This window comes from Pteropus medius, unplaced genomic scaffold (genome assembly GCF_902729225.1).
Source record: "Pteropus medius unplaced genomic scaffold, Ma_sr-lr_union100, whole genome shotgun sequence".
In the NCBI taxonomy this organism is placed as follows: Eukaryota; Metazoa; Chordata; class Mammalia; order Chiroptera; family Pteropodidae; genus Pteropus; species Pteropus medius.
The window spans coordinates 21,425,683-21,452,785 of NW_024340692.1; the positions used below are offsets into that span (position 1 = coordinate 21,425,683).

The following is a 27,103-nucleotide window of genomic DNA, read 5'->3' on the forward strand; positions in this document are numbered from 1 at the left end:
AAAGACAATTCTTTGAGTACTGACTTTGATGGTTTTTTTAATGTCTGCCTTTTAAAAACTATTCTTTGTGAGGATTCCTTTTAAACTTGACCACTCCCCAAGACCTTTGTTCAAGAAGAATTGCCATGGTCCTGCTCACTCTGGAGTAGTCCTCTGTGTCCTTTTTTGACCCATTCTAAGCACTGTCCATGGTTCATTGAGTATCAGTGTGGGTTTGATTATTAGAGGACACAGGTATTGTTCCAGATGTGTACTTAGGTTTGTAGTCTTGACAGTGAAATACGGCATTTTCAGAGGTGCAATACTGTCGCATCCTACCTCTGTTTTATGAAAGTCAGCAGTTACCTGGGCGTCAGATGTCCCTTTATCTCTTATCAAAAGTGCTGCCTGATTTTTTATTTTCTTTCTTTCTTTTTCTTTCTTTCTTTCTTTCTTTCTTTCTTTCTTTCTTTCTTTCTTTCTTTCTTTCTTTCTTGCCATTCTTAAGCATGTATTCAGGCATTTAGGGTTAATATATCCTCTCTTCATTAGATCATAATTATAGATGTGTTTAATGTGTCTGTCTTTAAATGTGACTCCATTGACAGATAATTCCATTTGAATAGAGGTCACTTGGCATCAGGAAATGAGTGGGTTTGTAGTTTAGAAGAGCTGGCTTTTAGCCTTGGTTCTCCTTGATTACCTTTATAGTCTTTGGATCTAACTACTCTGAGCTTTAGTATTTTATATTCTCTAAAATGTGCATAATAATACTTCTAAAGAGTAGCAATGAACAAAACAAAACAAAAAGTAGCAATGAAATATTTAAGCATAATAGGTACTAGATAATCATAGCTGTTGTTATTATAATTGTATGTTCTATTTCTTTATCCAGTTCTTGATAAATAATCAGTTAAAAACTATAATTATCTGAAAATATATATGCATATAAACATTTCAAATGTAAACTAAGTCTCGGAGGTCTTCATTTCTAAGTTTACAGGTTTAGTTAGGACTTTCAGCTTCTTTAGGGGCTGGGAGCTCTGAATGGTTCAGTCTATGGTAAATCTGCTTTTCTTTAATTCCATTTCCCCAGCTCCCTGGATGGAGCACGAGTCCTTGAATTTGATGTAAGACAGTGAAGGGGAGGGATTTCTAATCATTATCAGAATAAGGAAGTTGAGGCATATGCAGTACAAGTGCCTCCTCATTGTACTATCTGACTAATAGGCTACAGAGTGTATTTGGAGTTATTTCATACTTGGCTGTATTTGTTCATTCATTCAACAGGTGTTCATTGATACCCCACTTTGTGAATGGCACCGTGCTAAGTTCTTGGAGGATGCTAAGTTCTTGAGGGGTGAAATAATAGAGGCTGCTAACTAGTAGGTTGAGTTGGGAGATGACTTAGTAAGGTGCAAAGCCTGAGAGTTTTTAGTGCTGAGAGAGAATGTACCTTTACACCTTTATGCAAATCATTTCTCTTAGCCTTACATGATTACATTTCTAGTCCCAAAGCTTTGGGGTGAAGTACAAAAGTTATAAAAATCCCTTTCTTGTCTCTTTTTCAAGTCCCCAGATAGTAGTATGTTAGACCTAAATAACTGATGCTAAAGAAATAGTATTATTAGAGGAGACCATACAGCTTGTCCTCTCGTTCAGCTTTGCCTCCATTCATTTTAGCTTGCTGAATAAAGCTGACTGCATTGTTCTAGGCTTAAAATAGAAAATGCCACCCTATAAATGAAACAGCCTTCTGGCATTTCATACCACTAGTCCTATTTCTGATAAATTATTTATTAATGTCTGAGTTAGATTGTCCCTTCCCGAGGATGCTTCTTGTTAAATGATCCCTCTGCTCAAACATCATAGCAACATATTCAGTGGGAGATGAGACCATGGCATTGTATTTTGAATGTGTGATTTGTGGACCCAGAATCTAATTCCTTTTCAAAATAGACCAACCCACAGGTTAAAGACTCATTTTCTAAAAGAAATGGATTTTTCATTTTGTTTCTTATCTTTGTTTCTTAGAAGATTTAACCAGTGTGGATGGAAGCATGTTCTTTTCTGGCTCTTTAGTCTCCTTTCACACATAATTTCTAGTTTTAAGAATTTTGCAATGTTGCAGAAACTGAAGTGTGTGTGTGTGCGCGTGCTCTTATTCTTGCAGATGAGGACTGTTGTCAGGAGGTAGTGTTCCAAAGCAAAGCCAGTGAATGTAGGCAGTTTTCTGATTATACAAAAATATTTTAACTCCATACTAGAGGGAAAAAACCACACTTTAGATCTATGACTTTTTAGCTCTATGACCTTACTGCTTGTTAATGTGGAAGCATTATTTCTTCAGACACAGGATTTAGCCATATATGTTAAGACAAAATTATCCTATAGCTAAGTAGGTCATACAAAACCTACCAAAGAAAAGTAAGGCCATTGTCAGAGGCTGATTTGTTTACTAAATATTTTCAAAATTTTTCCTTTCATCCTTTTGCAAAATGACATTCATACTACATAGTAGTTACCACATCAGTGATTATTAAATGAATCTATGTAACGTTGACTCCAAATGTACAGACTAGATGCTGAATATGTACAAAACAGACAGCTGTGAAAATATATGACACTTTTCATATATAGCCATAGATTTTATGTCCATGAAAGAACTTGCAATGAATATTTTAGAAAATGTATTTCTATCATATTGGTTCATGATGCAGTGTGTTGAAATAACTAACAATTTGGATCACCTTCTAGGTTCTGGGAAGAATATCCAGGTGCTGGGACCTCACAGAAAGTTGTAGCACAACAGGAAAAGACTTCTCTCAGACCAGAAGCCACCTTTTCCCTTCCCCTCAACAGCTATTAGTCACTAAGTCCTGACAGCTCTCACCATCTAAGTCCTCCTCTGCAATAGCTCTCCAAGGACATAGCCTCCCCCCCACCCCCCCGTTCCATCCATCCCTCCACACTAATCTTCTGTTAGTCTACCCTCCTTCTCTCACCTGAATCCTCATAAAATCTCCTGAACGGTTTCACTGTCTCCAGTCTCACCCCATCCTGCTGAGTGATATTTCTGAACCAAAACAAGAACATTACAATCCTTTAATATCTTGACATTTTGTTAAAAATACAAGACCCTTCATGACCCCACTCCTCTATCATTATTAAGTCTGCTCTGTTCTGTGTGTCCACTCCTCCTTCCACTTCATTAGCCTGACAGGACTTGTAGAATTCCCTGAATATGCCATAACTGTTCAGTCTTCCATCATCTGCACCTGCATATTTCCTCCTCCCCCTTCAACTCTTGTTGGCTCCCCCGTCATGCCTTCTCTCGCCCTCTCTCATCTGAGCTGGCTGCCCTCCATTGAGTTTTTACAGCACCTGTGAACTTTTTATAAAGTCTTTCATGGTGTAAATGTGATTGCATTTACCCAGGTAGGGAATAGAGAGGCAAGAACAGATACTGAGAAGAGAATTTTCAGTTTAGTTTGGGATATAAAATATGTTTGCTCTTAACAATAATTATGCAAATATTAATCTTGATTGGCTCATTTAATGAATTAGCAAAATGTGTCCCAAACTAGTAACTTATTAAATGGTGTGTATGTATACAGTGGCCCTTGTGCTGCATATCTTTTTTTTAACCTTCCACCCTGCTCTGTGTTCCAGAAAGCTGATCTCTAGGGACTTGCATTAATGGGTTCCTTTGCCTTCTGGGTTCCAATTGGGTTTGTCCAATGGCAGACTCAGACAGATCAGTGGGATGCAGAAGAGTGTAGAAAAGGTATTTATTCGATGTTCACTCCTTTCTGGGGCACTGGGGATTAGCTACATTCCTGAAGGTCCTAACTCCTGTCAGGTGACCCTAAGGCAGACCTCCTACGAGCTATCCTTTGTGGGTATCAATAACCACTTCCTTCTCAAGGGTCCTGAGAGCTAAGAGTTTCCCAGTGTTGCTAGTATGGAACACTGCTCTATTCTCTATTCGTTTACCCAAATGCCACCCACATCTTTATATGAATGAGTTCCTCGAAAAAAATTTTCTCACCTTACCCAATATAAAGGAGCCCCATATTTCTCGACTGGCCCTTGACTGACACAGATATGTTAGTCCTTTAGCTTAGAACCTTTGGTAGAGTAAAGAAAGAAAGAAGATACTTCTATTCATAAGATTTGTCTAAGTGCCCGTTTATTTTCTAATGAGAGCTGAATAAATACGAAAAATAGTCACCTAACCTAGGATTCCTATACACCTCTTACCTGAAGTGTAAACACTCATTTTTATTAAGCAATGCATTAATTATTCCAGGGATTATGATTATGATAATGCAGTTTTCAGACTCCTTCATTCTTCCTTTTGTCAATTTCAGGGTATTCTCAAGAAATTTTGGGATTTAATCTCTTGGGGCTCTCAATAACGGTTTTGATAAAGGATCTGATTGATGCTATAGGTTAAAGTAAGGTTTTGGTATAATTTATGCTAACCCAGTACTCTATTGCCATGAATAATTGATAGTTTTTTCAATTTAAATTTCTTATTTAAAAAACAAACTCACAAATTCCTGAGGCCTCTAAAGCAGATGGAAATTGCAGTAAGGGAAAGAGATAAGTATCCTTTTTAAATAATGGATTAAGCATTTGAGCAGGGTTCCCAGACAGGTGTATTTATTTATCTTTCCCTTTTAATCTTCTCCTTTAACTGAAGACTTTGACCTTTATATTTTCTCGTATTTCTTTGCATCCAGAAATATTTAAAAATTAGAGCATGAAGACCTTGAGAAGTTAATGCTAGGAGTATTTCAACATCCCTGTTTAACTTAAACAAACTACCCCAAAAAATCTAAGTCTATGGGGATTACTATTTGACTATATTTGAATGCAGTGTTAGCAGATTAAAACGAGCACATCTGCATGTTGTCTCATTTACTGTTCACAACACCCCATATTCAAAGAGAAAGCCCAGAGAGGTGAAGTAAAGTACCTGATGTCACTACGTGGCAGAGTCAGAATTTGAGCTCATTGTTCCCACACCATCTATTATTTACCTGCCTGGCTAAAATAATCTGTGGTCGGGTAGATAAGAAATTAGTTCTTCTATTAAGCATATGCTTCAGTAAGTTTACTACCATGAGAGAACTGTAGTCACCAGAATGGTGCATCACTACGATCAATAGATACTCTATAGCCTGGCTCTAGCAAGTGCTGGTGCTCATGGCCCTGTTTCTCCCGAGAGAGAGGGTTTGTCTGCAAAGATTGCCAACACTTTATGTACATGTGACTATGAAAAATGAACACCATGTATTACAGAAAATGATTATATAGATCTATTTTCACAATGATATTGTTCTATGAAAATAAACAAAGGTTACTCATATGAGACTAGAGGGTATATTTTTGGATCTTACTCTAGCAAGGGAGCCAGCTACCTTCACTTGAAGAGACTTGAAGGCAGAGACATAGTCTTAAAAAAAAATAAGTGAAGGCTTCAGGTGTGGTCTGATCAGAGGTTGGCATGTGAAAGCTGGAGCTTGGGTCTCTGTTCTCAAACAGTTCTACTAATATATATTAACAGGGTTATTTATGTTTTTTAAATTAAATTTGAATGAGTATCAGGTGGTCATTATGTTTTGAGAAACTATGTAAAAGTGCCACAGGTATGGATGTTATTAATGTTATTAAGGGTGATGATAATTAAGTGATAAGATAAAGTTTTAGTCTAATTCTCAGAAGGCAGGTAGGTAGTTTTCACATTTCTCTACACGAAGATATGGACTGTTTTAAGTTGGAATTATATAAACTATTTCCCAAAGTTTTTGTGCTAAATGACAACCCTCGAGAGTATAAGTTTTATTATGATCATCAGGAAATGTGGCCTGTGAATGAAAGATTCTCTGTAGGAGGAAAAGACTGTGCCCAAGGAGAGCGTATGGGCATCAGAAACTCCTACCCTAAGAAGGGTATGGAGTCTTATATCCTGCGCTGGGGAATTATGGTGAATTCTCTCACCTATAGAACACTGAAAATAGCTCAAAGAAATTGAAAAGAGCAGTTAACTACTTGTAATTTTCCAGCAGATTCTCCTGAATCCCTGCTTCCTCTACCAAGTGTCCTCATCATGACAAGCTGCCATCTCATGAATTTTAGAAAAGACTGACCTTTGTTAGAAGAGTTTACCTCTTCCTATTTTTAGATATCCCTACACCATCTGCATATAATTTACATATGCTAGTAAATGCATTTGAATTTGCATGAATTGCAGATAAAATACCTTGTGGTGACATCCTGGGCCAAGATTAGCTGACTGCTAAAAATTTTGTACGACCTTTTTGCTTTTGGTTGGTTTTTCCTCCCCTGAGGTTTAACCTTACAGGATCATACCCGCTCCCATCCCTGTCCCAATTACCAAATATAGACTCTCATTTTCTTCCCAACCCTCCAGCAGCCCCTGTATCAGGTTGTCACAGATCCTTTTCTTTTTCCACTGTCCTATTACCTTGATCTTTCCATAGGCTCTAGCATGATGTTGTCATCATGCAGAGAAAAAAGCACACATTTGTGTGTAGCAATTGCCCAGTCTTGGCACCTGTTTACAGAGTTTATTCTAGGTCATCTGACTAGAACTCAGATTATTCAATAGTTTTAATTGCGACTTATGTTAATTTTATTGCATGTCTGACTCTTTCATAAAATTTGTGTTTTTTTCCTCAAAGAGTAAGTCCCTTTAATGCTTTAAAAAAAAAAAACAAACTATTTGAAATGAAAACAGTTGATTGGCTTTTTAAATCTTTTATCTACCCATTCTATGCATCACATAGGAATATTGTGGGAGGTTGGGTAATAAGAGCATCTGAGAAAAAACTGGGATTTGAATGGGAAAATAAATCAAAGAATTAGAGGATTTCTCTTTGTTGAAATTGAATTCAAATGGAAGATAAAGGGGTCCCCAAAGTGAGGGACAACCTCAGAAGCAGCTCCACTCATAGCCATACATTTGCCTTATCATATGCCCTTAGTAGCATACCATTTATGGTACACTAGAGTCCCCTGTTATTGTGACTGTAGTTCTTCCCAGTATAGGGATGCCACAGCAACTGTGCTTAATTCTTCTGTAACTTGAATTTGTATCAAATTGTTCAGCCCTTATGGGGAGTATTACTAGTGGCATTATTATGGTGGAACCACATTCTACAACATGGATATATAGGGGCAAGACCCATTTATTTCGCTGTTATATTAGTAGGAGTGTGTTCATTTGTATTTTTGAAATCTTTGCAGCTCCAATGCAAATACGAGAAGGTATTCAGATAAGCCATTGCAAATTATACGAATATTCTTTCACATTTTATGATCATGTGTACTATTTTTCTATTAGTTGATTCCATTTATCATCATCTAATTTCCTCATTGTGTTTCTGTAAGCTTGTGTTAGAATCCCCACTGTAAAACTTATTTCAATTATAAGGGACACTAACTCATGTTTAATTCATCCTGGTTGAAACAGAATACTCATAACTTCTTCATTTCTGTCATGGTTTTTCCTTGACTTTGATTAGGCTGTTGTTTCTTCTTGTACTGAGAGTAAATAAACTTTGTTAATGATGGTACTCACATCTTAAATTCACATGTTTTTCTTATAAGATGTGTAGGCTTCTGAAATCTATATGAATATAACATACATAGATTTGGAGTGGAACAGGAAAATGTGTATTGGGAAGGGAGGTTCAAGTAACTGCTAGATAAGTTGTTAAATAAAATCGAATGATCCTTTTATACACTGAGAGAATCGAGCAATACCCTGTAAAAAGCATGCTCATACTGATACATGGACAAACACTGCATGTTGTTCATACTTGAAAAGTTATTGCTATGTGGTTATAATAATTTTTAAAACTCGATACACACAAGCTACTTATTTGGTTTTCCTGTGAGTAGTTCTGCAGCTTTGAGAAGCTTGGCACATGATTTGGGCGGTGGAGTGGAGAACAACTTTGCCCCCCAAAGAAACCTCGGCTGCTTTTGCCTTGGGCGGCTATAAACTCAGCCAAGTCCAAATAGAGTTCAGCAGGGTCAGTATATGTTTTTCATGAGAGAATGAGAAGAAAGAGCTAGTGTTCCTGTTCCCTTGACTGGCTTTAGTCATTCCAAGTCATATCAATCTTACCTTCTCAAATACAGAGGAACCGTCTACTAAGAATAATAATTTTTCTAGAAGTTTAGACTTCACAAAGGATTTTTACGTAGATTCTCACTTGTCTTGTAAAAATTCTTATCAGATAGGTAGTAAGTAATTGTTTTGATCTCTCAGTATCTGAAATATTTATATACAAGAAATGTTCTGTCTTAGGAGTCTTGTAGAAGAATCAAGACTTCTCCAAATGGCAGCCAAAAATGCTAGATATTAACTTGCTCATCCTCCCTTGCTCTAGTCTAGGACACAGGTTATGTGGTCTAGATTCTAAACACCAGTAGCACTTGTGCAGGCTAGTGACAGAAGAGACCAGGTAAGCGCTCACTCACTTGCATGTGTTCTTCTCCCCCTCAGCAGACCTTTCCTTGAAGAGAAGCTAGATGTTCTTCATCTTTAGTCTCCTTGCTTGTTCTATGCTCCCAGCAATCCTGAGCTTCCCAATATCTGTACATTGGTTAGACATTTATGTAATTTATATAATTGCTCTTTCTCTCCTCTGCCTCTCCATCTAGCCAATACATTAATGCTAACTGCATTCCCTATGCCATGCTCCCCATCCCCATGACCATCTATCAACTACTAATTTGTACTTCTTTAACCCTTCACCCCATTCTTCCAGCTCCCCCAACCCTGCTACCGTCTGACCATCACAGATTGTCATCTATATTTGTGAGTCTGTTTTTGATTAGTTTGTTCTTTTTGTTCCTTAGATTCTGCATATAAGTGAAATCATATGGTATTTATCTTTCTCTGTCTGACTTATTTCACTCAGCATATCAACCACTAGGTCCATCCTTGCAAGTGGTATGATTTCATTTTTTTAATGGCCGAATAATATTCCATTGTATATATGAATCATAATTTCTTTATGTAATCACCTGTTAATGGGCATTTAGGTTGCTTCCACATCCTGGCTATTGTAAATTGTGCTGCTGTGAATATTGGAGTACATAGATCTTTCCAAATTACAGTTTTGGTTTTCTTTGGATAAATACTCAGAAGTACAATTGCTGGGTCAAAAGGTATTTCCATTTTTAATTTTTTGAGAAACCTACATACTGTTTTCCATAGTAGCTGTACCAATTCGCAATCCTACCAACAAGGTATGAGGGTTCCCTTTTCTCTGCATCCTCACCAACATTTGTTCTTTGATTTATTAATGATAGCCATTTTGACAGGTGTCAGATGATATCTCATTGTGGTTTTAATTTGCATTTCTCTGATGATTAATGACCCTGAGCATCTTTTCATGTCTATTGGCCATCAGTATTTCCTCTTTGGAGAAGTATCTGTTCAGGTATTCTGCCCATTTTTTAACTGGATTGTTTTTTGTTGTTGAGTTGTCTGAGTTCTTTATATATTTTGGATATTAACCTCTTATCAGATGTATCATTAGCGAATATCTTCTCTCAGTCAGTCGGTTGACTTTTTGTTTTGTTGGTTTCCTTTGCTGTACAAAAATTTTTAGTTTAATGTAGTCCCATTTGTTTATTTTTTTCTTTTGTTTCTCTTGCCTGGGGAGATATATCCAAAAAGAAATTATTTTTCAGAGAGTTTACTGCCTATGTTTTCTTCTAGAAGTTTTATGGTTTCAGATCTTACATTTAAGTCTTTAATCCATTTTGAATCTATTCTTGTATATGGTGTAAGAAGGTTGTCAAGTTTCTTTTTTTGCATGTATCTGTCCAATTTTCCCAGCACCATTTATTGAAGAGACTGCCTTTACCCCATTGTATATTCTTGCCTCTTTTGTCATATATTAAGTGAGTGTACAGGTGTGGATTTATTTCTGGGCTTTCTATTCTGTTCCATTGATCAGTATATCTGTTTTTATGCCAGTAACACGTTGTTTTGATTACTGTAGCCTTGTACTATAATTTGATATCAGGTAGTGCAGTACTTCCAACCTTGTTCTTCTGTCTCAGGATTGCCATGGCTATTCAGGGTCTTTTATGGTTCTATATAAATTTTAGGATTGTTTGTTCTAGCTCTCTGAAAAATTTGATTGGTATTTTGGTAGGGATTACATTGAATCTATAGATTGCTTTGGGTGGTATGGCCATTTTAATGATGTTGATTCTTCCTACCCATGAGCACGGTATAGGCTTCCATTTATTTGTATCTTCTTCAATGTCTTTTTTCAATGACTTATAATTTTCTGATTACAGGTCTTTTGTCTCCGTGGTTAATTTGATTCCCAGGTATTTTATTGCTTTCAATGCAATTGTAAATGGGCTTGTTTTAATTTCTTTTTCCAGAAGTTCATTATTGGTGTATAAAAATGCCACAGACTTCTGAATATTTATTTTGTATCCTGCTACTTGCCTGAATTCACTGATCAGTTCTAACAGTTTTTGGTGGAATCTTTAGGGTTCTCTATATATAGTATCATGTCCTCAGCGAATAACAAGAGTTTTACTTTTTCCTTTGCAATTCGGATAACTTTTATATCTCTTTCTTGTCTTACTGCTGTGGCTAAGACTTCCAATACAATGCTGAAGAGGAGTGGTGAAAGTGGGCATCCTTGTCTTGTTCCTGATCTTAAGGAAAATGCTTTTAGCCTTGAAAATGCTTTTAGCCTTGAATATGATGTTAGCTGTAAGTTTGTCATATGTAGCCAATATCTTCTTAATAAGCCACTTTTCTGCTTAACTGAATCAGTTATGGCAAAGAACCTGAAATTAAATGTCATTGGTGCCCCCTCTTTCCAGTGGAAGAAAGTAAAATTTAAGGCAGGTTCACAAAGCTAATTAGAGTGAATCTGGCTTCCAAACCATGCTCTTTATTTCGCATAATACACTCTAATTTGGGGCACGATACCAAATGCTCTTTTTTGAATATAGTCATGTGCCACATAACATTTCAGTCAATGACAGACTACTCATATGATGGTGGTTCCATCGATTATAATGGAGTTGATAAATTTCTATTGCCTCGTGATGTCATAGCCATCATAATGTGATAGCACAATGCATTACTCATGTATTTGTGATGATGCTGGTGTAAATAAACCAACTGCACTGCCAGTCAGATGTCGTATGTGCTATACGATACTTGATAATGATACATATATCGTATAACACGAGATACTTGATATATGTGTCGTTATCAGGTATCATATAGCACATACAATACTTGATAATGATAATATATGACTATGTTACTGGTTTATGTATTCATTATGCTGTACTTTTTATTGTCATTTTAGAGTGTACTCTTTCTACTTATATAAAAAAAGTTTTTGCTATAAACCAGTATGCTGTGTTACATCTGCAGCCACCTCATATATATTGTGTTTACTATGTCTCTTAATTACATCATTTCTATTGCACTTGATTTAATCTTGTGTTTTCTATAGTAACATGCTGTACAGATTTGCAGCCCCAGAGCAAGAAGCTGTACTGCATAGCTTAGGTGTGTATAGGCTGTACCATCTGGGTTTGTGTAAGTGTACTCTGTGATGTTCCCATCATCGAACTAATGGCTAACAGTGCATTTCTCAGGCCTCATCCCTGCCATTAAGCAGTGCATGACCATATAGTGTTCATAAGCAATAGACATGTTTTAACTGATGGAAATAATTGTAGTTGGTTCGTGAGTGTTTAGTGCTTATTTTATGGAATATAGTTTACTTCAGAAAAGACTTTGAATACTTACTAGGAGAATAGCATTTAAGAATCAAATTGGTAATAAACTTACAGTATATAGAAATTTAATGTTTGATCCATCACTTAACTAATGCAGTACAATAATTAAAAGAAATCATTAGACAGAATATGATTTGGAGACTAGTTTTCCAAAAGTGCTTCATGGAACCCTCAAGTCTGCTGGTGGATCTCAGAGGTTGCACAGGTTTCACTCAGGAGGCTGTGTGGAATGGGTGCAGCTCCCTCTTCTTAAACTAAACCACTCACCTTTTAAATATCAACATTAAAATCTGTTTTGAAATCTATTTTAGATGGTGAGATTTCTCCTAAAATTATATTCGAAATAAAAAGTTCTGTTTATACAAAACGAAACAAGCTGTTTTTAACCAGTGCTACAGGCCATAGGAATAGGGTTTAGATTAGTAGTCACTGGAGGTAGGCAGAAATTGTAGGGAAGGCTTCTGAAAGTAGTAGCATTTGACCTGGATCTTGGAAAATGATCAGTTGAAGGGAATAATCATTACTGAGAGAATGTCAGTGATGGTTGAAGGTATCTTGGTATTAGTGAGCTCCTGATAAGCTTTGGAAAAGAAAGTGTTTTCTTGCTTAACCATTTTTTTTCCTTTTATGTCAAGGGAAAAAGCCAGACATTTCTTCATTTTACACAGAGCCTCTTCTTTATCTAAAACTCAAATCTGAATGTCTTTCCTCTATCTTCAAACCCTTTATGGCCAAGTCCAAACTGTTTAGATGTATGCAAAGAATTTATAATATGTCCAATGTCTTTTAGCCTCATCACTTAACTCATACTGCATTACACTTAATTTTAACTGACTTTTTTTACAACTATCTAAAGTAGCATGCTTCATTCATACTAGAGACTCTTAAATAGTAGGCACTCAGTAAGTGCTTATATTGTTATCATTCTACCATGCTTCGAGATTGTTAAATATATTATCTCGATGTACATATGATTATTACTAATTTAACCCAGTTGGAAATTGAGTATTACAACATCCCTTCAGTTTCAAGATCATTGCCCCTTTTTTACTTGAGAAAACCAGGAAAAGAAAAAAAGGCCACAAAATGCAAAATATTCAGATTTTATAGGTGAAGAATCTAAATCCAGTCAGAGTAAACATGGTAAATGAATTTTAATTTGTTCTCATTCCAAATTATTGTGTCAAATTTCCCTAATTGCCATATTTGTTTTTGTTTCTAGATGTCTTAAATGAATATAAATAAGTATAACAGTTTCAGGAACAGGAGAAAACAAAACTTCCCTTTATGCTGAATACTTGTTGCCAGTGTTTTGCATAGCTAAAACTAAGAAGTTTCTATTTAGACTCTGAAAAACAGAGTGCAATTTATATGGAAAGAAAATATTGCAAGTTACCCGGGGCCTTGTCATTAACATCAACCGATTCTCATTCTTAGCCATCAGAAAGGAAATTATAAATTAATTAACCTTTGATTTAGGATATATATTTTTTTCAGGTATTATGTGCTGCCTTTCTTGAAGTGAGGAGGTAAATCAAGTAGTATAAGCTTTAAAAAATAGTTTTTGGTAAGTAATTTTAGGATGAAAAGGAGAAAATGAGTCATGCACATATCATTACTGATTAGTAAAACTTCTGAGAAAATTCCTTGAGAGATTTGAAATCTAATGAAAATCAGTCTTCCTCTCTATCTCATTATAAATATATACACATCTTTCTTATTATTGTTTTCAACTTATTAACTATAATGTTGATCTTAAAAATTAAGGTTGAACCTCTTAAATATTTAGCATACGCTGGAAAGAAACTAATCAGAAATAATTGGACCAACTTAAGGAGAAATTTCAGATTTAGAACTTTGCTGAAAAATTAGAAATAATAATCATAAATGAGTTGAGCATACTCAAAAAATAGCAACAAGACATTTACACATATTTATCTTTTACTAACAGGAGATTAGGATTAACGAGATGGGAAATAGACATGGTAACACTTTTGAATTGTGGTTATAAGCTAGAAATAGGGAAATGTTTCTGAGCCAGATGACTGTGAATGATATGGGGAAATATGTTAAATGATTGTAGGAATAACTTGGAGTAACTCTTTTTGCCATTGGGAGACTTCATTGTCTCCTGTATATTAAATGGAGACAAAATAGCTACCTGAAATTTGCTATGAGAATTACAGATAATGGATTCTGCATGTTCAGGATACTATAGGCCCTACTAGCCTATATAATAACTCATGGTATTAGAGCTAACTTAGAAATTTTGTCATCAGGAATGCCTAGTGACAGAGCTGCAAGTGAAATGAATCATTGACACTTTTCATCCCATTATTTTTTTCTGGAGGAAATGATTTCCACCCAATTTAGAACATTTATATTTTAAATACTCAAACGATGAAAATGGTATCTGAATTTGGGCGGGATGAGGGGGCAGGGATACAGAGGAGGGCATGAGTCTGAAATTCTCTTGGAAAGGTTAAATTTATCTAAGAGCCACAGAGGTGACCTTTGCTCTGTAATGGTTATTTCAGTGGTCTTTTCAAAGTCAGATTTTCATAGTAGAATTTCAAAAATGGAGTACTCCTTCTATATTTCTTTAAGAAAACTGATTATAGTCCACCTATTTAATGGAAATCACATTTCTTTCCTCATGCATTTGCTAGGAGAACATAGAAGAGGAACCCATGACCATAAATTTTGAAAGACGTTTTGAGGTTTACTTGATTACTCCAAAGTTTACCTGACAAAAATCTCTTAAAAAGTCATTTAATTTTCATATTTTACTATATGATTATTCATTGGATTTATAGCAATCTGTCCTTCAAAGAATGACCCCCCAAACTCATGTAAATACAGTAGTTATTGTGGTTATGAAAAGAGTTGCAACAGTAAAGCAGTAGTGAATTGCTTCTCCACACAGACATCTTTGTGTTCCTGAGATTACACTATGCTCTCCATCCTGATGCAAGTGAAAAGTTTTAAAACAGTGATTATTTCAGCATTCTTGTTCAAAATTTGATCTACCTTGTTTTCACCAGTTGGTGACTGGTCTCCATGGAAATGGAAATGGAATAAGCATTCCTCGTTTTAGATTTTCAGCTGCCCCATGCCAACTGAGAACTGTAAATGCCATTTGGTTAACAGCAAGGATCCAGAATTCTTCCATTTTAAAGTGGCAGAGAGAGAGGAAAAGAAAATGTTTGCCAAGTCATTTTGCTTTTCTCCCTTTGAAAAGGACACAGTTTTATGATTGTCTGAGCTATCGACTGATGGTTATGGGACACATACAAAGCCCAACAATGCCTCTTCTGACGAAGCAATTTAAATCTCTTTTCCACCCTTCACAGAGTTTCTTACCTCATTATGATTTAAACTGGCCTGTGATTGCCTTCCTTGCTGTCTCAGTGATGGGCATGGAACTGGAAAGTAGTCAGAATGTTGAGACAATTTGGTGATTCAGTGATCTGCAACCTGAAAAAAAAAATCTGTCAATAAAAGGAATGGGGATGAGGGCGAGTTGGAAAATTCTCACTCATGAGAGAATGTTGGTTAATTTTATCATAAGGATTTTCTATTTCTGAGATTATCACCTATAACTACACACTTTCTGGAACTATTCCACAGGGAAGATAATGAAGAAACTATAAATAAATGCTTTAACAAAATTTTGACTATCAGTATACTTTTGTCTTGTTTTTTTTTTAGAGTCTGGAAAAATGAATCAATCTGAATGTTAAAACTTTAGTAGCATTAATGCATATTTTCTTTCATATTTTAAGATGTTCAGGTAGTAGATCAAGAAAGAATGTGACTCTGTCCTTAAATATACCTCTGTTCTATGAACACACTTCTCTTGGGGTATAAAAAGGAGTTTCTCTCTGTCCCATTGTCTAACTTTAATATTAAAGAAAACCAGACATAATGGCTTCCAGCCATGGCCTGCCCCTGTGTCTCTAAGTGTGGTCTCACACCTCGCCAAAGCAAGTAATTTGTCAACTAAGGAAATAATAAGATCCGTATCCTAGACTTAGGAAACTGCATGAATACTTCAAGGGAAATCTTACTGATGCTGAGCATGCAATTCAAGCCCTGACATTTTCTATTATCACATCGTACTCATGGAGAAATATCACTTTGATGTTTTTGGTGTAAACAGTTTTATGCATTCGAGTGAACTGAGAAAAAAGTATGGAAAGGGACTTGCATAGAATACACATTGAAGGTCAAGGTAGCAAGCCAGTTGTGGACATGGCAGTAACTCAATCTCTGTGACTACTTCTGCTTTCTCAAAAGAGGGAAGCAAGTTCCTTATTCTCTTACTTAATCCACAACCTTCCTGGTTTGGAGAGTGCGGGAGGGACTCATTATTGGGATAAATGGGTATTGGTGGGAGAAAACATTAGAAATAAATCTACTTAAATTGTGGCCAGTATTGTAATGAACGCTGCAAATGATGTTTTATTTTAAATAATAAAACTAAAATGATGAAAATACATGTTGTTTATTATCTAACAGAACATGCAGCTATAGCCATTTTTATAGCAAACAAAAATGAATCATGTTCAAAGTTGTAGTTTTTCTGTAATATTATGAAATTTGAATTTTAGTAGAGTCATAAATGGATTCAGTTTGTAAAAATCTTTATTGGTTTTTCCAAGGGCCATTTGGAATCATTTCATTGACAAATCATTTTCATTTAAGGCCACCATCACGTTGCCAGCCTTGTTCCATTTTCACTAAATCCTGCTTTTCTGGGTCCTCTCTCAACAGCAGCTTTCAGTGTGATGGAAGCTATTCTAAAATATTATTTTCATCGATTGTAAAAAATCTTGTTTTTTTTTTTTTTGAAAGATCATTAAGTAATTGATTTGCTTGATTTGCCTTGTATTTGTTTGCATTTTATGTTTACACAGAGACATAAAGTTCTGGCACTGAAAAGGACAGGGATGACTGAATCAGCATTAATTTCATTAGTGGTAGGATCATTGGCGAATATCCTTTTTATTTGCTTAGTTAGGAAACCAATAATTATGGTACACTGTTGAAAAGAACCTGTGGGCGGTGATGCAGATAGCTTCAAAGGTACACTTATGAGAGTTTCTCTCAGGAAAGGTCTCAAGTCATCATTACTTTGTTCTGGCCCTGCTAAATATGTGTGTGTGGTTGAGGATGTATGAATGTTCTTCCATGATTTTTGTTTGTCCATTTACTGTTGGAGAAACACTAGGACTTAGTGTCAAGAGTCCTTTTGTAGTAAACTGGCCACCTTACCTTGGTGAAGTCACTTAACCCGTAAGAATATCAGTTTCCTTACCTATAACATAGGGACAAAAGTACATGTAGTGCAAGATTATTGGACAGATAAAATTAAATTAAATATGAGAACCTTAGTGAAACTACCTTGCAAAAATAAATAAGTGATACCACCTGCATTGACTTTATGTCTAAATCGCACATTGTATTAAGCATTCTGTCAGATGGAAATTATTATATTAGTAGATATTTATATTTGTTGAGTTGATTCATTTATAAAGAACAGCATTCAGTATCAATATTAAATCATAGGAAGTGGAGGTGGAAAAGGTAGCATGTATTTTTTTGGTTCCCAAGAAGACATAGTGGCTATGATTATATTTACCTCTCATGCCTGGAAACCACAAGGTGGCAAACTACAGACTCTGGGTCAAATCTCCCCATTGACTCTCTAGTTAAGAATGGTTTTTATGTTTTCAAAGGCTTCAAAAAACAGGGCGGGGGGAGGGGGGACTTACCTGGCTCTGTAAAGCCTAAAATATTTACAAGTTAGCCCATTACAGAAAATGTTTGCCAATCCCTGCTCATAAATTCATGCAAATACCATCATAATAAAAACCCATCTCATGTTATTTCTGAATGAAATATGCCTGTGCTAAAATGTTGACTAAATAATTAGGGATTATGATAAATTACATATTTTGGAGGGAACATTCCTTAATTGTTGGTTTCATACTTCTATAATGTTGAGGACCTTTCAGTGTTTGAGAAAATGGCCCTGATGAACTCTGCAAGGAGAACCAGGAATAGCTCTCAGTAGACAGGGGGCTAGCAGTTGTTTGATGCAGTTAGGCTAAAATGATGATAGCTTGATGAATATAAGGTGTTGGAGCTACTTATGTTTACTTTAGGACCTCCTCCCAGGTAACCTGGGACCAAATGCCACCCACTTCTCAGATCTCAAAGTGTATTGCAGAAGGGACACCAAGGGAACACTTGGGTCAGAATTCTGTGACCACAATTTACCTGTATTTTAGACAAATAGGATTATGTAAGAGTCACCTATTTAAGGCTCATGTCTTTAGAAGTGTTTTTACAGTTTGTTGCTGATTTGGAAGGAGTCTCAAACAAACTGAAGTCAGAATTTAGAATGTCACTTTTCTCTAAAAGTCAATCATTAACTGATTTTGAGCAAACAACAGATATTTTTTTGCCTATTTTACAGTGTATAGTATTGAGTGGTATCTTTACCCGAATATTTTTGCAAAAGCCAATAGAAGTAGAGCCATAAAACAGATTACTGCTAAATGAACATGGACTTGTGAATTATTGCCTGTTATTCAGGATTTCCAGGTTAGTGGAGTTCCTTGAAGCTACATCATGACATATTTAGTTTTCTCACTATTGAATCCTTAGTGACTAATACATTCCTCAGCATGTGGTAGGTACTCAACAAATATTTACTGAATGAATGATTCAGGAAAGTTAATTAATTATGGGCCAGGACATGGAAGTAGTCTCATTATTTATAGTTAATTAGGTCATTATAATAATAGTCATAAAAGGGAGTTTATCTATATACAGAAGTACAAGTAAAGTTGAAATATTTTCTACATAGGGTACATTTTAGCATCCCAGTTTCTTGTTTTTACCACTTTAGAATTATTTGTATGAGGTAGTTTTCAGTATACATTTGGAGAGAAGAAATATGTATAGAAAGAGACCATAAAAAATCAAAATTATAATTTGATACAGGTCATTATTCTTTTAATTATCTTTATAGATCTTTTTCCAGTCTCTCAGCGTATACATTGAATATATATTTTATATTCCATGCTTTAGTGAGTTCTAATTATGAAATTTTCTTTTAATTATGATGATGCAAAATTACAGGAAAATTAGTTCAGGTGCGAAGAGGAAATTTCTTTAGATTGCATACCACACAATTTCGCAAACACTAACCTTAGGCCAGAACTCTTGGAGCAGAAATTCTTATATAACACTTTGTACATAAACCTTGGCTAGTATGTACCTCGTGTACCTCACTACTTGGTAATTATTTGCATAAATATTAGAACATCCCTCTCAGTGGTTTTAGATTCAATGGGTCAGTTAAACTCCTAGAACTCATTGGACCATAAGTGTAATTAAAAGATAGAAATACATTGTACCAGTAGGAAAACAACATCAGCTGAATTTCTTCAGCAAGAGTGCTCACCAGTCCCAGGACTATTTTCTGCTCTTTCCCTGTCCCACCACCACGACCCAAGTGACATGTCAGTTGTGCAAGAGTGAGCAACATGAGTAGATGTGAGAGGCATTTTGCCATAGAAGCCCCACACTCTTAAGAACAATATTTCTTGCAATAGCCTATGAATATAGCCTCCAGGGCCACACAAGGAAGAGTATGCTCAATTTCCAGTGTCTGCTTTCAGAAGCCCAAAGCCAAGACTTCTCACCATGTATTTATAATCTCAGCCACAGACCTCCCAGTTTATGGCAGCATACCAACCAGTGTTCATTTTTACCATAAGCAATGTTGCTTGGTAGCTGACATTCCATCTTTATCAGATATTAAGGGGAACAGAACTAGGAAGTTAAACCAAGCTAATTTTTTCATGATGAGGAGAAAAGGTTTTGTTAATCCTTTACTCTGAATCTTCTCCACCAAGGTTGTGAGCATCACAGCCTCATATTTATCAATTTTGTATGCCCCTTGCTTAGAAGAGCTTTAGGACATAGAATGTGAATTATCTGGATTTGAGAAAGGAAGAAGGGAATGCTAGAGAGAGGGATGGGGGAAAGGACTAATATCATTAACTAAAATATTTCTCGGGAGGTGCTTTGATAATTTCAAGAAGAAGACAACAGCATCTTGACAGAGTTCATTGCTTACTTAAAAAGTAAATGTTCTTTCTAGTCTAGGGCCATGCCACCCTGAACAAGCCTGATTCCCTCTGATCTCGGAAGCTAAGCAGGGTCAGGCCTGGCTAGTTCTTGGATGGGAGACCACCTAGGAAGACCAGGTCTATAGGCGTAAAAAAATAAAAAAATTAAGGGATTGTAAACTGACAAGGTCCTTGTAATCTGTGAGGTCAACCAAGGGTTGCCTCACCTAAAAAATAAAAAGTTTTTTAAAAAGTGTTATATTCCTATTTTCTGGAATTGTAGGTAGCACTTATCCCAGTAAAGCAGACATTTTTTCAATGGAGAAGACGGGCATTGTGTTGTACCCTCCAGTTCTAAGGAAGGCTTGGATCCTCCAGATCCACATTTGTGAACTTTAAGAGAAAACACTTGACTCCCAGATCACTAAGAACAAACCTAAAATGAATTGGCAGGAAAGACTAATTTCTGTCTATTCATAGTCAAAGGGTAAGGGAGACAATTTGTCTTCCATTTGCGATGGAAATTAAGTTCAGGCTGTTCCCAAAGCTCTAACTACGTGGGGTAAAAACTAGTAGATCAAAGTTTCAAAGACTAAACACAACCTCTTATAGGGGTTAGGGAGCTTGAAGAACAGGGTTATGGGCTCTTAATAGACCCATTGCGGAGGGAAAGGCATCGTGATATCACTAGCAGCTGTAGACAGTAACGGGCAATCTGAATTCATAAGAACAAGCTCAAGTAACACGTGGAAAACTATTCATTAAAAGCAAAAATATGAGCCAAAAGGCATGATGGGATAAATCTAGAGTATTAGCTACGGAGCCAAGAAAAAGGACCTTGTTCCATCATCATGATTAGTATATTTCATTGATGGGGATTCTCTATTGCCTTGATGTTCCTATTGATCCCTAAGATAAGGATAGGAAGAGAGTTATATTGATAAGGAGGTAGTTACTATCTTGGTCAAGAGTATGCACACACACACACACACACGCAAGTGCCCATGATAGGTTTTATTGTACTTCATTATTTCATTATATTTGAGAGACCAACAGAAGTAAGGTAAAGAATTAGGTTTTCTGATAAACCAAGCTATTCTTTCCTTTAGACATGGGCTAGCATGGTTAACAGTGAATTCAGTTAATGATAAATAAGCTTTTTCATAGGCTGGGGTTCATAGAAGGAAAACAAGAATGTCAAAGGCCTAAGCTGGGGAGGATAAGGAAGAAGGAAAATGGCAGATGTAAGAAAAAAACTTTTAAAGCAGTATATTTAAATATCATTTTTGAATTTCAACCAGTATTACAAATAACCATTCAAATTCTTCTGACCTATAGTGACTTTTAAAACTTTAAAAAATAATTATAAACTCACAGAAAATTGCAAAAATAGTAGAGGTCTCCATGCTCTTCACCTAGATTCCACTAATGGTAACAATTTATGTAAATAAAGTAAAATAATAAAACCAATAAATTGACATTAATACAATCTACAGAGCTTCTTAAGTTTTCATTAGTGACTAATAGTACTTTTAACCCTACAAAAGAAATATTCTGCTTTTTAAATACTTACTAGTCATTTACGTATGATATATCTAATGCTAATTCTCAATAGTTACCTATTACTGGTTAATACTATAAAATATATTATTCATTTTTCTGACTTGCCTATGACATATCTGTTAGACTTTGGAACAGTTGACAAACGCTTTTATTAATTTCTTTAAATATTGTATATCTATTCCTGAAGGCTAAAAGGAAGATTCACAATGTCTATTGCGAAGTATAAAGACTTCATAGTTTAAAGTTCATGCTTAAGATTCTTTCGATATTAGGCTATCAAAGTATCTCTAAATATAATCTTATATTATTGTATATGTCTATTTATTTGTTATTGTCTTAGTTCAGGCTGCTCTAAAGAATACCATAGGCTGGGTAGCTTAAAAAACAGACATTTATTTTTTACAGTTCTGGAGGCTGGAAGTCCAAGATCAAGGTGTTGGCAGGTTTGGTTTGGGCGAGGTCTCTCTTCCTGACTTGGAGGTAGCTGCCTTCTTACTGTATTGTCACATGGCACAGAAAAAGGAAGCAAGTTCTCTCATGTCTCTTCTTATAAGAGCACTAATCCCAAGATGACGGCTCTGACCTAATTACCTCCCCAAAGCGCTACCTCTAAATATCACCACATTTGGGTTAGTTAGGGTTTCAACATATGAATTGGGGGATTACCACAAACATTCAGTCCACAGCAGTTATTTTCAATGAGTTTTCCTGAGTTTCTTCCTAGTATAATAAAAAAAATTAATATTATTGAAGCCTCAGGGACCATATATAATTGCAGTCACTTCAGAAGCTATTATCTTAATTGTCTTACAAAAACTAATCACCAAAAAATGGACTCTGTAATTTCTTTTTTGCTTTTTAAAATTTTTAATTTATCCTTTTATTTTTATCTCCTAATATGTTTCTTGAGCTTCAGTAAGTTTTTCACTGAAGACAGGGTGAAAATCCATTTCCAGATATTTTTCCATTCTTCTTCAGTTTTCATTTTTAAGATTCCTAGCATTTCCTCCTTCTAGCTCAAGTTGAATAATTTATCATGGAGATTCTATAAAACACTGTCAAATATCCTGCATTAATAATAATGAAGGAAGAAAGTTGCCTCTACCTTACAAGATAAGGAGGATAGCAGGCAAAGAAGTCATGAAATCTTGGCAATCATTCTAAGACTTAGGAATGTGGGCCCTGTGAGTCTTACTGGAATAGTGAAAAGGCGTTACATAAGGACCCAGGAGACTCAGATTTAGTCTTTGCCCTGCTACACTTTATATCCTCCAATCACCATCTGACTGACTGAATCTTCTCATTTGTAAGAGAAGAAATATCTGTTTTGCTTACTTCTCAGGGTCGAAGTGAGAATCAGATGAGGCAAAAATACTTTCAGAACTAGAGTGTGTGATATAAACATCAAGTGGTAATATTATCAAGGATAATATCAGTAGTCGGAAATATCAGTTCTAAGTGATTTGTTGGAGAACACATCAAATACATTATTTCTTACTTTCCTTTCTCTATTTCTAAGGGGGCTTTTTAGATAGACTTAAATGGAAGGTTTTCACTTAGATTTAAGCAAAATGAAAAAATGCTGAAGAGAATGCACACACCAGATTTCAAAAAGGAATAGAAACAGTGAGGGGTAGATGGAATCCATGAACAGCTGCAGATGTTTGTTCCGAGAAAAAAATGAAATAGCCATCTTTCTCCAAGTTGCCATTACTTGATTCCATACAAGTAGAATTTTGATTTTCAAGCAATGCAGTGGAAACTGTAAGGGAGACCTCCTGACTGTGTCCTGTTGTCTCAGATTCGTTGCTGAGCTTACATCCTATCTTTAGAGCTGTGGTAAATCTCAAGTTAATATTTCCATCCCTACTATTATGGAAGAAAAAGGTGCACAAACCAGTATGACTGGAGGACTGGGAGAAAGCAAAAGGAGTGAAGGCAGTATTTTACCAACTAGCAAGACATAATGGACCCCATGAATTTGTATTCTATACTCACTTCACTTAAGTTCTTATATTCTCAATATTATAGAAATTATAATATTGAAATCAGGCACTGTCTGATTTTACTTCTTTTTAATCAGATAGCCCAGGTAAAACTTAAGACCTTTAATTACAATGATTTATTATTGGAAACAGGTAATGGAGCAGATGAGAAAACTTTGTTTTCCAAGTAAGAAAAGCAATAGTAAACGCTGAAATGATTTTTAAATCAAGATGCTCTTTAAGAAATAAAATGATTTATTCAAGTAAAAATTATGTAACAAAACATCTTACACTTACTGGGCCCTGGCAGCAATGACAATATTCTTAAGAGAATCAGAGAAGTGATGCATTTTTAATTGCTAGTTTGTCTACACTCACTTTATTTGACATGATATCCAGTCATTGATCTAGATATCCTTATCATTTCCATAATTGGGTTATCTTCTGGACGTCTCAAAAAAATACGTGTCTTAGTAATATTATGCACATATGTAAGAAAGCTATAGGTGACTAATTTTCCAAGGGGCATTACGTGGGAGTTGGCTAGTAAAGTTCATACTTAGCTGCAGGTGGATCAGAGCATAATATAAAGAGTATTTTGTTTTTTGGACTAAAATCTAAAATTTTTCCCTTATGCAGAAAATATACTAAATGTTCTTACTCTGTTACCTTTGAAAAAAATACATCTGAAATACCGAATTTGTTCTGTTCTGTAACTTTATCTAGAAAATAGATATTCAATTTAACTGACATCATGAATATTGTTGCTGACCACCTTTGTTCTTTGGGCGAAGAAAAAAAGTGAATCTTATTTACATACTTGAGCAGGTCATGATGAGTAATGATGATATCTGTCATTCTGTGATCTATTTTAAATTCATGTCAAAACATTGAGTACAACTAAGATATAAAAAATAAAAAAAATGATTTTACTTGGGGTAATTAATGATCATTGTCATCTAAAGAGAGTAGGCTGTTTAAATATAGTTGAGCTAGCAATTTGGACCTTCAATTACCATATGCAGCAATATATTATTTACCTGATATTTAAAATATATGTGTCAGCAAGAGAGTGATAACTTCTCTGTTTCCCCAAAATGATTCATTCATTATGATGTGGAGCAATGTGCATAAATCTTTAGAAGAAATGTTTTTATAAAGAAATAGTCACTCGATTCTTCACTTAGGAGCCTTCACTGAACATTAATTATGCACAAAATACGTGCAGGGCTTTATTGCATTTTCAGAATACAGAACCAAGTTAGTTCTTCCATTTTTTAACAATATGGTAAAATAGATATTCAATTAAATCTTTTCTACTATAGTACATCTAAAGCTCCTGTGAAAATATTAACTTTTTAGTGCATGGTTGAGCTAATGGGATACCAAGAATATTTCTCTGAGAAAGCTGAAATCTGTAAACTTAGGTGGTCAATAGATGGACATTTGGTATTTTCCAGAGTGAGCAATTAATCCCAGCCGTCCTGGAGCTGGATTTTTAAAAGCCTAGGGAGGGCAGGAAACAAAATCTTGATCCAGTGGGGTAAGAGAAGACTTCTGCATAAAACAGAATCCCCGAGGCACCATATTCAGTACCTTAACTATAAAAAAAGAAAACCGACAGAGGACATATTTGATTTTCCAATCTAGGTAGTAGATGGGACAAGCAGATAAATAACTACCCTTTAAGAATTACTAACTGCAGTCATGGAATTTATACCTGTAATTTATATTACTTGTATGGCCCAAATTTTAGATTAGGTTAGATTAAGTCCTGGATGGTGTACATTCAGATATGTGGTAGACACAAATTTAAATCTTCTCTAGAACAGTGAGTTTTCTCTATCAGCCTCAAAGAATTCACTCAGATAAAAGCCCAAACAGCATGACCTCCTAAATGGACAATTCACCAACTATATGGGGAAAACACACTAGCAGCAAAAATAGTCAAATTAGAGAAACATGTCTTAGTATTATTAAATATAATTTTTATACATCAAGATGTGAATATTGAAAAGTGTTTTAAGAAAAAGAGAGCATCAGAATTAACCAGGCCCATTTGAAAAAGAACTTCAAAAAAAAGAAACATGAAATAATTTAAATGAGTAATGCAATGAATGGACTAAATAGATTAGTCATGGCTGAAGATAGGATAAGTGAAATATAGAACTGAGCAAATTATACAGAATGAAGCCCAGAGAGAGAAAGATTGGAAAGCCTGAAAGTGAGATGAAAGATTAACATATTGTGAAAAGATCTAATAAATGTCTAATTGAGATTCTGATGGGAGGAACTAGAGAATGATGTAAAAGCAGTTTTCGAAGATGCTAGCTAATACTTCTGAAAATTTAAACATTAAAGTAGGTTTAGGAATTTCAAGAAATAGTTTTTTTTTTAATCCATATATACAACTTCTTAATGAGCCTTCATAGTAGAAAAAAACAAAAGATCTGAAAAGCAGCCAGAGAAAACTAGATTGCCAAGATGGTTGGTTTCTCACCAGAGATAATGGAAACCTAAAGATAGTGGAATGGCATCTTTGAAGGGCTGTTAGTCTAGAATTCTATACTCAAAGAAATTATTTTTCAGAAACAACAGTAAAATAAAGTCATTTTCTGAGGCTACCAAAAGACTCTTTGAAGGTTACATTTATAGAATGTTCTTCAGAAAGAAATCATTGATTCCATAAGGAAGTGTGAGCTTCAAAAAGAAATAAAGAATGCTTTCGTAAGGCTAAGTAAACATTGATTGTTTAAATTAGTAACAGTAATGAGTAATTTCTAGAGTTAAAAAATCCAGTGAATAACTATAATCCTGGGGAACTAATATGTCAAGAGATGGTTAATCAGAGTTGAGAAAAGTATTGATGACTTTAGCCTTGGTGCTATTAGGTACCCATGATCAAATCCTTAGGATAACCATGAAATCAGCAGTCCTCAACCTTTTTGGCACCAGAGACCAGTGCTCCTATGAGAATCTAATGCCTGATGATCTGAGGTGGAGCCAAGGCAGTGATGCTAGTGCTGGGGAACAGCTGCAAATACAGATGAAACTTTGCTTGCTGGCCACTGTTCACCTTCTGCTGTGCGGCCCAGTTTCTAACAGGCCACAGACTGGTACTAGTCTGCAGTCGGGGGGTTGGGGACCCCTGCACTAAATAATAGAATGTATAAAATTCAAACTAGTAAAGGGTGGAAATATATGGGAATGAACATAAATATATGAGTAGATACCGTTATCATATATGGACTATCAAATTAAAGACAAAGGTAGTTAACCTGGCTTGAAAAAAACAATTACATGCTATTTATAAGAGATAAACTAACACGAACACATAATGTTTGAAAGTAAAAGGAACAAACAGGTAACTAACTTAAAAATTAACTACATATTCATAAATGTTTTTTTTCCACTGGATAGATTTAACAATCCTATTCTAAGTAAAATGAAAATCAACAGAACTGCAAAGAACTTAAACAAAACCACAGTATAATGAGCAAGCCTTGACATTATAGACTTACAAAGAACAATTGGAGAATATACACCCTTTCAAGCAATTGGAACATTTATAAAAATTGATCACATACTTGG

The 27,103-nt window shown here is 35.3% G+C and overlaps 1 protein-coding gene and 1 pseudogene across 5 annotated transcripts in view; both read left to right on the top strand.

Annotated features, from left to right (window-relative positions):
• The window catches only part of PCSK5 (proprotein convertase subtilisin/kexin type 5), a 396,723-nt gene that overhangs the window by 121,637 nt on the left and 247,983 nt on the right, over positions 1–27,103 (top strand). The gene's annotated exons all lie outside the window — the stretch shown is intronic.
• Positions 19,996–20,113, top strand: LOC120598015 (uncharacterized; annotated as a pseudogene).